The 13,229-nt window shown below is 37.4% G+C and overlaps 1 pseudogene; it reads left to right on the forward strand.

Moving 5' to 3' along the window:
- Nucleotides 1–5,736: 5,736 nt before the first annotated feature.
- On the forward strand, nucleotides 5,737–6,970 carry LOC149231467 (putative carboxylesterase 18 pseudogene; annotated as a pseudogene).
- Nucleotides 6,971–13,229: the final 6,259 nt, after the last annotated feature.

A 13,229-nucleotide genomic window follows, 5' to 3' on the forward strand; every position in this document is an offset into this window, starting at 1 on the left:
TATGATTTTTGTGTATACATGGTGTTGGCCATGGTTGCAGGAGTTTTGCCATGTGAAAGTTGATGGTGTTGATATTGGATGCGTTTATCACGAGTATAGGTCATTTATGTTGGTTATGCATGGCAGTGTTTGTATGTATCGTGTATGCATGTATGTTGTACATATTTTGATTATGCATACAATGATATGGGTGTAATTGTCATGCATAAGGTCATGATGTGTGGTTGATATGGTCATGCATTGATGACTGGAATATGGTTAGGATGATATCTATATGTTTTTATGATTATGTTTATACATGTATTGTGCTAATCTGGTTGACCTTTCAGATGAGATATCCTCCCTGAACTACACTGAGGTATGTTGATTATGTTATGTTTTGGTTTAGCTGATATGGTATGTTTGGAAGAAAAGAGATCAAAGATGACTAGCAATATGGTAGACTACAATTCCTTAGATTCTCCCTATGGATCAAACAAGTAGCATGGTGTTGGGAACTCTTCTGACATAGTAGACACATTGTGAAGAACGAAGGATGAATTAAGAAGTTGCAAAGTAGATAATGACATAATCATGCAGGCATAGGAGAAATAAGAAAAATTCAATTCAATAATCCTTAAAAAAAAATTATAATTGCAAAGACATGGACAACTTCAGATTAGACATGGACAAGAGGACATAACTAATGGGGAATATGAAAATATATCTCATGGTGGGCACAGTTCAAATAGGGATGACATGGTTAGAGATGGCAGGTTCTTGGACACTTCGGATAAGAGAGGTGATGGACACATGTACTATTCTAGTTTTGGTTATGATAGGCACTATGATTGTCATCGTTATCATCCTTATAGGAGGAGTGATAGGGGATATTTTTCAAATGAGTTTAAGAAAACAAATCCACCTACTTTTGATGGAGTTTGAAGAAACCAAAGGATGCAGAGGGTTGGTTACTTGGGATGAAGAAGTTCTTCGAACTGCATGATTACTTAGATAACATGGAGACCAGAATAATGACATTCAAAAGGTAAAGCAAATATCTGGTGGGAAGATGTAAGGCATGTTAGAGATATCAAGACAGAGGAGTTGAGTTGGCATGAATTCAAAAGACTTTTCAGGAACAAGTACTTATCAGAAAGGTACCACAAATGTAAGGCCAAAGAATTTCACGAGCCAAAGATGCGATCTATGAAAGATGAGGAGTATACAACTAAGTTCCTAGAGGTATTGAGGTATGTACCATATTTTAAGGATGAAAAGGATAAATTTTAGGGATTTTTCAGTGGATTGACTTTACCTTCTAGAGATTGAATTGAATATGATGAGCCTCAATCACTTGAGGAAGTTATTGGGAAAGTAAAGCATCACTATGAGTAGTTAAAGTGTAAGAATGAATATTAGCAAGGATGGAAAGGGAAGGATAAAGGTAAAGGTAAATGGAAACAGATAATAACAAGGCCTTAGAAGGTAGAGGGGAAAGAAAATGTTGCACCATACAAGAAGTTCAAAATTAGCTAGATAGGGACATGGGTCATAGTAGCATAATAGAGGGGATGGTACATGATGGTTGGAGTGTTGGACATGTGGTAAGGAACCTCTTAATAGGGATTTTTTGTAGAATCAAGGTGGTGGGCCTCAAATTTATAGTGCACAGGAAACACAGACATTTGGGGATGTTGGACAAAACATTCCACAAATTTATGCGGCGCTAGATAACAAGCAAGCATAACACCAAGCAATTGTTATCGAGATTGACGGTAAGCTTTTTGATCAAGTTATTTCCATTTGATTGACCTTGGATCTAATTTTAGTTATATTAGACCCGACCTTGTGGATAAGTGTTGTTTGAATAAAGAAATGCATGAAAAATCTTGGTTAGTGTAATTGGATACAGGTACAAATAAGAGATTATATCACTAGGTAAGAACTTGTGCATTCGAGTTGAATGGTATGCTTACATCAACACATTTGAATGTATTTCTGTTGGGATCATATAATATGCTATTAGGTATGGATTGGTTGTATCTTCATAGGACCAAAGTAGATTGTTATGATAAAGCCATTCACTGCTTGGATGACAATCAAGAACAAAGAATCTTGCATGGTAAGAAAAAAACAAGATTAGTTAGGATGGTGATAAATACATAGGAAAAGCATAGTCACATAAAAAGCTGTGTGTTATTTGTAGTGCATATTTATAGTGATAAAGGTAAGGATGTTGAGGATGTGGAGGTATTGAGAAGGTACCTAATCTTGTAGCAATTTTTGGATGTCTTTTCGGCAAACTTTTAAGAGTTTTTTCCTCACAAAGAAGTGGACTTTTCTATAGAGTTGATAGCAGGGGAAACACTAGCATCAAAGGCACCATACAAGATGGTCACTCTAGAGTTAGTACAATTAAAGTAGCAAATGAAGGAAATGATTGACAAGGGAGACATTACGCCAAGTGTGTCACCTTAGGGTGCACCAATATTTCTTGTGAATAAGAAGGATGGTACTCTCAGGTTACATGCATTTGAACAAGGTAACCATCAAGAACAGGTATTTGTTGCCGAGGGTGGATGACTTGTTCAATCAGTTAAAGGGAGAAACAATGTTCTCAAACGTTGATTTGAGATCTGGATATCATCAGGTATGCATTAAAGAGGAGGACATATACAAGACAAATTTCTGGACTAGGTAAGGGAATTATGAGTTTGTTGTAGTTCCATTTAGTTTGACTAATGCTCTAGCTACTTTTATGTGCTTGATGAATAGTGTGTTGTGTCCTTATTTGAACAAGTTTTTTATTATATTCATTGATGACATCTTGTCACACCAAAGTAGTTTACTAATTATAGTGTGTCTAATAATTATGATTTTTATCATATTTATAATTTTTAGACACTCATTACACTCTATATGCTAGCTAATGTGTTCTTCTATTGATTTTGAGGTAGATTCTTCATAATAGGAGACATGATTTGATGGGGTTTTTATAGTGGAGGTCAAACAATATTTATAGGTGGCTTTTTTAGATTTATGAAGGGCTTCACGGTTTTAGAGATTTAAGGTTTCTAAAGTACTAGCATCTTTGGATGACATAGCTTGAGTAAATATTCATTCTTTATCCATAAGTAGGTTGTTATTAGTCATTGATCTCTAATCTTAAAAATGGACCCTTCCCAGAGTTATAAACAATTAATTTTTGTGGATTTGTACGTGGTAAATCTTTTTGACTCAAGGGCCAATATATAACATTCCATTCCTCAAGAAGAGTAAGTATAGAAAATCCTAAGACAATGGGTGTTACAATATCTGAGCACCATGCCCTTAGTTGTTGCTTGCTTGATTAGATTCAAATTACGAGTTGATAGTGTTGTGGATACAAATATTAAGAATACAATTGCATGTAACAAAGAAATGTAAGATCAACAAGACATATAAAAACATGAGAAGTTAATATAGGCTTGTAGTAATTCATGTATATGGGGATCTATCAAAGAGACTTGATAACTAGTAATAATGGATGACCTGACATGGCCATTATCTCGACAAGCTTGAAATAATCCTAGCAAGGCAACTTCAAATTTATTATGCCAAAAAATTATAACACAAGAAAGAGAAAGCACATTTAATCCAGGCTTGGCCAATGCATTTATACCAAACTAAATCAACCCCAGATAGACATATTTATGTTCGTTTTCTAAACCCCATTCAATATCTTCAAGTTTGACTAGACGAATCTAATAAATTGGTTTTTGCAAGCTAATAGGTATATTTACAAATGAATAATGTGTTAAAGTGGAGGATTTGAACTTAAACATAAGTAATCATCAATTTTTTTAGGAGTTATTTGAGGCAGTTGTCAATTCACTTCAGGTTCATATTCCCAAACTATGATCTTTGTATTATATAATTTTTTTGAACTAATAGAGCTGAATAATTTTGGAATTCATGATTTCTTATTATGTTTTTGAATGTTATTATTGACATCATAAGACAAAGAAGAACTAACATTCTTTGATATTTCCACATTTCCTTTCTTGCAACTCTTTACAATGTTTTAAATATGTAGGTAAGGTAGCAAACAATAAAAACTTGCACTTGAAAAAATGATATATTTCAACTTCAACCACAATTAGCTTTTAATAGTTACATCATGCTCTCAAAGACTCTACTTGGTAGAAGATACTGCAATCACGTCTATTGAGTAACAACATACCACATCTCACTTACTAAACACATAAAGATTATGGCTCAAGACTCATGATTTTTTTGCAAAAGATTGCACTCATGGTCTTTATTTATTCCTTTGATACTAATTTACAAGGCTACAATGTCAAAAGCATTGGATCGACATATATCCAAAAAACTCAAACCAAGTGTTGCTTTTAGGAGACAAAAAGAGGATAGGATTGGGGCAAAATAATAGAGAAAACACGCACTAAAAAAATTGTGAGGGTGGGGCCAATGTGCAATAATAGAGAAAACATAAAGTTATTTTTTTATGAGGGTGGAGGTGGTGAGATTCTAAGAAATAATAGAGAAAAAAACAAAACATTTTTGTGAGAGTGAGAATGGGGAAATAATACAGAGAACACAAAAAAAGTGTGTGGGGATTGGGATAAATAATAGAGAAAACACAAACTTGTTTTTTTGTGAGAGTGGGGGTGGTGGAAAATAATAGAGAAAAAACAAAAAGAAAATTAGAGGGTGTAAGTGGGGGGAAATAATAGAGAAAACACAAAAACTTTTGTGCAAGGATACAACTGGAGAAAATAATAGAGAAAACTCAAAAAAAGATTGTTGTGTTTTCTCTATTGAATGTGAAGGTTGGGGTGGGGGAAATAATAGAGAAAACGCATAAAAGGATTGTGTTTTCTCCATTATTTCCCCAACCTATGTTTTCTCTATTATTTTCCCAGTGGCATTGTTTTTGAACTTTCTCTATTATTTCTCAACCCCGAGGTTTTTATGTTTTATCTATTATTTCCTCTCACCCCTATTTCTTTGTTATTTTTCCCCACCTACAACAATGTTGCGTTTCTCTATTGTTTCCCAAACCCACCGCTAATTTTTTTTGATACTTTCTCTATTATATCTTCATCCCTCTTTCACTCCATAATTTTCCTTCACCCCTTACATTTTTTTTTGGGTTTCCTCTCATATATTTCAGTGGTGTACCTCACGTTCATATAACCATAAAAGTGGGAGAAATAATAAATATTGTAACTATAAAAATATATTTTATTTTATATATATATATATATACCAAAAACAACTTTTTATTATCAAAATGGAAGTGATTTTGTCTCTCAATTTTGGTAGATCAATGAATTTATCAAAATCAAATTTCATAACTATTAATGAGTATGAAGCGATTTTAATACGTGTCTTCATAGGGTGTCCCGATGTCAGAGAGCAACAGCACGTCGGTAGCATTTCATTGTCACTATTATGATTCTGAGCTGGCCGCACTGGTTTATACCAAACTAAAGAGGAATTTGGTAACTTTTGATTGTAACCATTATGGCTTATTATGTTTCTGAGCTGGCCTCACTGATTTATTTGGTAGCATTTAATTGTTACTATTATGGCTTCGTAGCTGTACCAACCGGCTAATCCAAACTCCCCAAAAATAACTGAAAAACCTAAAGAGGGCAGTTATGGCAGCCTGTTTATTCAAAGCAAGATAGAACTGTCCCAGCCGATTAATTAAAAATGGCTTTATAGAGCAGAATACTGAGAACTATTTATTCATTAGACGAATCTGAGAGTGGAGAGAATATACACGAGATGTCGGACGTTAAGGTCGAAACAAGTGAGATCTTGTTTTCGAAGCCCGCCGCGTACCCGCCTGAAGTGAGAATAGTGTGCCTACTGATGGGATATGTGAACAATATCGCGAGGAGGAACGACGGAACCTTCAATCGGTGGCTTACTAACTGGCTAGAGTACAAAATCCCCGCAAAAAGCACGCCCATACGCGGAGTTTACACCAAGGACGTCGTCATCGATACCGAGACGAGAGTCTGGCTTCGTCTCTTCGTGCCGGAGGAGGAGTTGGGGCCCCGCTTGCCCGTCGTCTTCTACTTCCATGGTGGAGGGTTCACTAGTTTCTCTCCCCATTTTCTATTATACGATATATTCTGCAGGCGCTTAGCCAGGAGGTGCAGAGTTATAGTCGTCTCCGTGGATTACAGGCGCTCCCCGGAGCACCGGTATCCCATTCCCTCCGACGATTGCTTTGCTGCCATCACATGGGTGTGCTCGGGCGGCGGTCGGGCCCAACTCCCGGGTAATGCAGATCTATCTCGCTGTTTTCTGATGGGCGACAGCGCAGGCGGAAACCTAGTTCACCATGTGGGTTGCAGGGTCTCGGCGGAGAAGGATATTATAGAGATGAAAGGAGTGAGAATAGTTGGTCATGTGCTTCTGCACCCATTCTTCGGCGGAGAGGAGAGGACGCTCTCCGAGCTCAGGCTTCAGGGAGCCCCAATCGTCAATATCAACAACTCTGACTGGCATTGGAAGGCGTTTCTGCCGGTGGGCGCCAACAGGGACCATCACGCCTGCAATGTATTTGGGCCGAATGCTCCTCCTCATGATATCTCCGCCCTTTCACTTCCCCCTACCCTGGTTGCAGTGGGCGGCCATGACGCTCTGCAGGATTGGCAGCTCAGATACGTTGAGAATATGAGGAAGATTGACAAGGACGTTGAACTTCTCTTCCACGGGGAAGGCATCCACGTCTTTTTCCTGTTTTTCTACCTAAAGGCATCGTCGAAGCTGATATCAGATCTCAATTCATTCATGATGAAATGTTGTGGAAACTGAATGAAGTTGCTTTGAAATGCAATCTTTGAAGCCCCTTACTATGCATGTTCTGGTTGTGATGAGAGATGTTGATTATAAAAGTTATCGATATATGTATCTTTTATCTTTTAATTATTTAAATTTAATTATTTATGGGTTATTTATCTATTTTTTTATATTTATATAATTTGAGTTGTTTTAATGGTTAAGAGTATATGTGTTTTTTTTTTTTTTTTCAACAATCAAATTGTTGTGCGAACATGAGTGTCTTGTCTCACAAATAAGTAGTTTTTTTCACCAATTTAGTGTTTGAGATAGCAATTTAACAGTGGATGTTATCCCCGGGTGGTTGGGACAATGCATTAATAACCTCCCCACCCTTATTCGAATCACCATTATACATGAAGGGTTGTCATTGACGCAATGATTGTAATGATAATGTAATAATGTTGTAATATAATGGTGGGTCGTTCCCTTTTTTTTGAAACTTAACAATTATCTTAAAATTATATATATATATATATATATATAAACAAACTTAACAGTTATCTTAAAATTATATATATAATAAAAGGTTGGCGGAGGCCGCTGGTTGGTAAAGTCGGACTTGGTTGGTAAAGTCGGACTTGTAAAGACGGTGACGTCTTGTGCTCCAGTGACTTGTCTGGGCCAAGCCCGCTCACCTTTTAAGATCAGCGAAGGCCACTGGCTGGTAAAGTCGGACTCATTATGACGGTGAGGTCTTGTTCTCAAATCTAAGCAAGGGCGTTGACTAGTCACGAGGAGTGACTTGCCTGGGCCAAGCCTGCTCACCTTTTAAGGTCGGCGGAGGCGGTTGGTTGGTAAAGTCAGACTCGTTATGACGGTGAGGTTTTGCGCTCAAACTTGAGCGAGGGCGTTGACTAGTCGCAAGGAGTGACTTGCTTGGGCCAAGCCTGCTCACCTTTTAATGTCGACAGAGGCAGCTAGTTGGTAAAGTTGGACTCGTAAAGATGGTGAGGTCTTGTGCTCAGACCTGAGCGAGGGCGTTGACTAGTCGCGAGGAGTGACTTGCCTGGGCCAAGCCCGCTCACCTTTTAAGGTCGGCGGAGGTGGCTGGTTGGTAAAGTCAGACTCATTATGATGGTGAGGTCTTGTGCTCAAACTTGAGTGAGGGTGTTGACTAGTCGCGAGGAGTGACTTACCTGGGCCAAGCCCGCTCACCTTTTCACCCACAGGGCTTTGGATTGATGATGAATGGGTGCACTGTTAAGGTGGTCCTTGTGATAAGTCTGTGGATACTTACCTACCAAAAAAAATTATATATATAATACAATTTGAAAGTGTTTCAAAACAACATAAGTCATTATGGGTTTACCAAATATGATTAGAAATAATCTTTGAAATATAATATTGAAAATAATAATGATAATTATTAGTCTACCTAAATAAATTAAAGAATCCATAAATGTTAATAAATTTATTATGAAATATTTTACTAATATTTATTTATAAAATAACTATTTCTCATTAAATATATTGTTTTGATAGTAACATAATTGACCAAATAATACATATTAACCAGCCTTTGTACATCCAAGTAATTGCGTATCCTATGAATACACATTCTTAATAACTTATTATCATACTTTAAGAGTAGCATGTTCATATAAACACCCATATATCTTTTAAAAAAAAGAGATAAAAACATAACCATCACCCTTCTTCAAATAATATTTTAAAAAACATAAAAACATAACAATCAACCTTACTCAAATTATATTTTAGAAAGAATAGTATCTCGCACTTTTTTATCTTGCTAACTATCTCGCTTAGAAGAAACGTGACAATTTCAGTAATTTAAATTGATTAATGTCCCACATTTTACGGATTCCATAAACCTCATATTTTCCGGTGAATAAACGTATGAATCAACGTCATAAACTTTATCCTTAATTTGTATTTAAATTAATAATTTTCACTTATTAGTCCCTGCCGTAGGCATCGACTATAGTAATCGAAACGAAGGGAGATAACATTAATTGAGCTGTTTTTAGGTCGGGTTCATTACTTCTAAAGAAATTTTTTAGAGATATATTAATTTATCGTGTTATTTGATCTTTTCCCGAGGACCAAAGTTGAATCAAACCTAAAATAATAGGTTATATTTTTATTAGTCTTGATATTTTCAAACTTGTAAATTGTACAACTTAAACTAATGTAAATATCAAACTTGTAAATTGTACAACTTAAACTAATGTTAGCATTATTAGAGAACATTATATGTTAAGTCATCGAAACATATAAACATATAAGCATGCACAGGTTGCTGGTTGCAAGTCGCTGGATGCACCTGGCTACACCACATGGCGATTTCACCCCATATCTATTTTGCATGTTTGTGTCGTGGCCCAGGTAGGTTACAGTGTGATGGTGGGCTGGTCTGCATTTCAAAAAAACCTCTGCCTCTGGACAGCTATTTCTGTAAACCCCACAGTGCAGTTCGGCTTCTGCTACCTTCAAATCCAAATACGAGGATCTCAAAAATACAAACAGCATAGGCAGCAACAACAGTTACCTGGCCAGCGCACTATCATTGCTGTCATTGTTGTGCTCAGGCAGAGTCGCTATGGAGTCGGTTCTGTTGAAGGAGCACAATGAGAAGCTTATACAGTACCAACAGCATGATCAGTTGATATAGTTGATTCATTCCTAGAATACCTAACTTCCAATTAACTATACAGAGGATATACAGAGGATACAGGGGAAAGACCAGAAGTCCATCAGGTATAAATAATGCTCTTCTGCCTTGATCGACCTACGGATAGTCCTGTTTGCCTGTTATTCATCGTACTAAGTGCTACATAAGTATGTTTCCCTTTATCGTTCCCTAGATCGAGACCCAGTCTCTATTCGAGCAGACCCACTTGCATATCCCCTATATTCAGATTATATATAAGACCTAGAGCTAGAAGCTTACCAGGTTTTTCTTTATCCAGTCAAATAAGCAGTCCCACCAGCTATAGCACATATATATGTTTGAAGTCCATAGCAGCCAGTAACTGGAGGCGCATGACTGAAGCAGCATCGCTTGTAGGCTAGATAATGAACGCATGGCTGCTGGCTAGATTTCCGGCTTCGGAACTTGGCTAGGATGGCTCGAATAAACCCGGGCTGGGAGATGAAATGAAACGGACCTGGGCCTGCTTGCTGCTTCGACCTTGCGACCTGAAGAGAGGCGGAGCCTCGAAAATATCTGGCTATGGCACGAAGAGATTGAGTTGCTTAAAGGGTTCAGAGTAAGGGGGAAAATCATTCAATGTTCGTACTGCATTACATTGAATTCTGGCATGAATTCGTATCATAAAAACTGAAAAGCCCCCACATACAGGCTTACCATCTTTGGGCTACGGCTTCATCAGAGCAAGATTCTTGATGACTGAAAGAAACTCAGAGGGTTCTAGATAAACCCTACTATTTTGACCATTCTCGCTAAATTCGACTGCATTCATTTTTTAATATGTTGAATGTTCATAATTAGTGTCAGAAGGGCCATGGTCGACCTTTTGTTTCTTGTTCTCGGCATTTTCATCAGTTTCTGAGGCTCCCTGAACTCTTTCAATACCCTCAAAAATCCAAACAAGAAGGCCAAACTATAATGTCCTGCAGCAAATTCAAAAACTAATGCTTTCCCATATACATAAACCTTCATTCCCTTCCAATATCCATAAACAAATGCCTTCTCAGGGTTCACTATGAATTCATTCCCACGTCTACTGACCTGCATTATGAAAGCATACAAAAACAAAGACCAAGAATGTTTCTTCCAATGGTAAAGGAGGTTTCAGAAGCATATGCCGCTTCCATCTGGTTTTATGTTGACATTGTTGCAGCTGATGACACCTTCGTGGTGCGTACTGAGCCTCCATGGGCGTGGCTGGTGCAGCAGACGACACCTTCGTTGTGGGTACTGAGGCTTCAAGGGTGTGGCTTTAGACAAGCATCTATCAACGTGTTTAGGGTCACCTTCCACACGTCTTCACTTCTCATTTTCGAAGTTCAGGAAGTGGGAGGTTGTTCCCTGAAGTACAAGCTGAGCGTTCGCTAAAGTACAAGCTGAGCGTCAAGAGCAAGACAACATCTGTCAAAATGCATGTAAGCAAAGTTGTTATTATAAATAATTGAAACTTACATTTATATTATATATTAAATTGTTTATAAAATTTTGGTTTCCCCTTTTTCATATATTTTCATTGTTTGAGCGTTCTAATGCTACTCCTTGCCTCCTTTCTCATAACAGGTTTACGCACGATTTCTTACCTTCTAAAAGGCCTCTTCCTCCTTTACTAAATCAGTTGTGGTTTCATCAGTTTTCTCCACAAAATCCCTGAAGTTCTCTTAATTTTTTCGAGGGTTGGGTTTTTATAGTGTTATCTACGGTTAATATCAGCGAAGGGCCTTTAGATCCAAAGGTATTATGGGGCAACACTCTCTGATATACAGTTTTTTTGCGAGGGGCACCATGGTGCTTGCGGAGTACATGAAATTCAAAGGCAATTCTAGAAGTATTGTTGCTCAGTGCCTGCAAAAGCTTCCCGCCAGCAACAACAGGTTCACATACAATTTCGATAATCGTACCTTCAACTACCTTGTTGAAGATGGCTATGGTATGTATTTGTTCTGAGATGATTCTGTTGATTTTTGAGTTTTGTTGGTACACTTAGGGTTACATTTTGTATTCCTTTTGGGAATAAGGGTTTTGCTTCGATGAATTTATTGGGTTTCTGAGAAATGGTTTTCATTTTATTTTTAATGGTAAGTGAGGTTATGTTATGTTGTGACGGGGTTTGATCAGTTCTTCTGGCTGAGTTTGGATCTGTTTCTTACTTCTTGGGCTCACTGATAGCAGTGACTATAGGCTGGTTGGATCGTAGACCTGAAACCTCATTAAAAATATGAATACATTCCACAGTGTTGTCCATTGGTACCTTCTCCTTCAGAATGGTAAGAAAAGAGTAATCAACGAAACTCTAAGTGACCATTTGGCTTTTTGGCCTGGGTAGTGTAAAATCCCGCAAAGTCCAACGATGAAGGTAACTCAAACCTTCAATGGCCTCCCCACATAAAGTGCTGGCAAGGCAGTCTGGAATGGCTTCTTGGGCTTACTGGTAGTGCCAATTCTTGGCTTCTTGGATCTTAGACTTGCATCTGTTGTCTCTATAGTTTTCGTGGAGTTTTAGCTCGAGGCACATTCTATTTTAATCTAGTAAGACGAAACCCCAATGGCAAGAGCCCCAATTTACTCCAGAAACTGAGTATTATTCCAGTGTTTTAAGCTGAAAATCCCTGTTACAGCAAATGCTAGAAAATCTATAAATTAAATGTAGTGTTTTTTGTTTGTGTTGGTTTCCCATGCCACAGCGCATTGGAAATATTACGATTACAATGTTAAACTGTTAGCCTTCCATAGTGGAAATATGTTAGAAAGGTCACCATGTAGGGTATTCCAGTCGAAGCCTTTGTCAATGCTAGCAAAGTACTATACATGTATTCTAGGGTTTCAATTTAATTATTTGTGTATTTAATACATCATTTTGCACAAGAAAATGCAGTTTTGTACTGAGATAAGGGAGATCCTTTTACAACTTAGGGTAGGGGAGATCTCTGTTTATACCTCCATGGATGTGGGGACAATGCAAACAAAATAAAGTACTAAATGTAAGTAACACAAATAAAAATAAATGGAAAAAATTGCTGTATACAGGCCTTAAAGACTAAAGTCCTTTAAAGTCAACTATTGTAGATCACACACCATATTAAAAATAACAGGCCTTGAAAACCAAACTAGGGCACATACATTTAACTTGAATCTTTTAATCAAAGCACTAAGAGACTTGCAAAGCACCAATAGGCTTGTGCATACCAATAAGTTTGCACTTGGGTTTTTTAAATTTCAGTTGCATGCCCCTCTTTTAATGCAATAATAAAAACCTCCCTTTAATCTAATAAAAAGGGAAGCCCAATTTAAACTAGGTCTGCATTTGTGGTTTTTAATCCTTTTTCATCTTTTGTTTTATAGATCTGGGTCCAGGGTTCAGATGAATTTGTTTTATAGATCTGGATCTAGGGTCAAAATGAATTTATGTCAGTACGAAAATGTTGGTGAAATAATTTGCTGGTTACAATAAGATTTGGTGTTGTTTTTTGGGGCTCAAATCTAACTTATGCTACGTGTTTTTCTAAGAAGAGGGTGAAACTGGCTGGACTGTGGTCTAGTGGTTGAGATGGCACATCGACACGATAATAAATGAGGTTTAGGCCCGCAAACATGATCATTTGTGTTCATGTGACATGGACTACCTTTAACATGGGTATACAATTTCACCCCTGACAATGCAGAAGAGTCAAGGTTCATAGTTCCCCACATTTAAAGAAAATGTCTGCGCTTGCTG

This window comes from Pinus tabuliformis, chromosome J (genome assembly GCF_031772625.1).
Source record: "Pinus tabuliformis cultivar Carrire ecotype Pingquan chromosome J, CPIR1, whole genome shotgun sequence".
Taxonomy (NCBI): Eukaryota; Viridiplantae; Streptophyta; class Pinopsida; order Pinales; family Pinaceae; genus Pinus; species Pinus tabuliformis.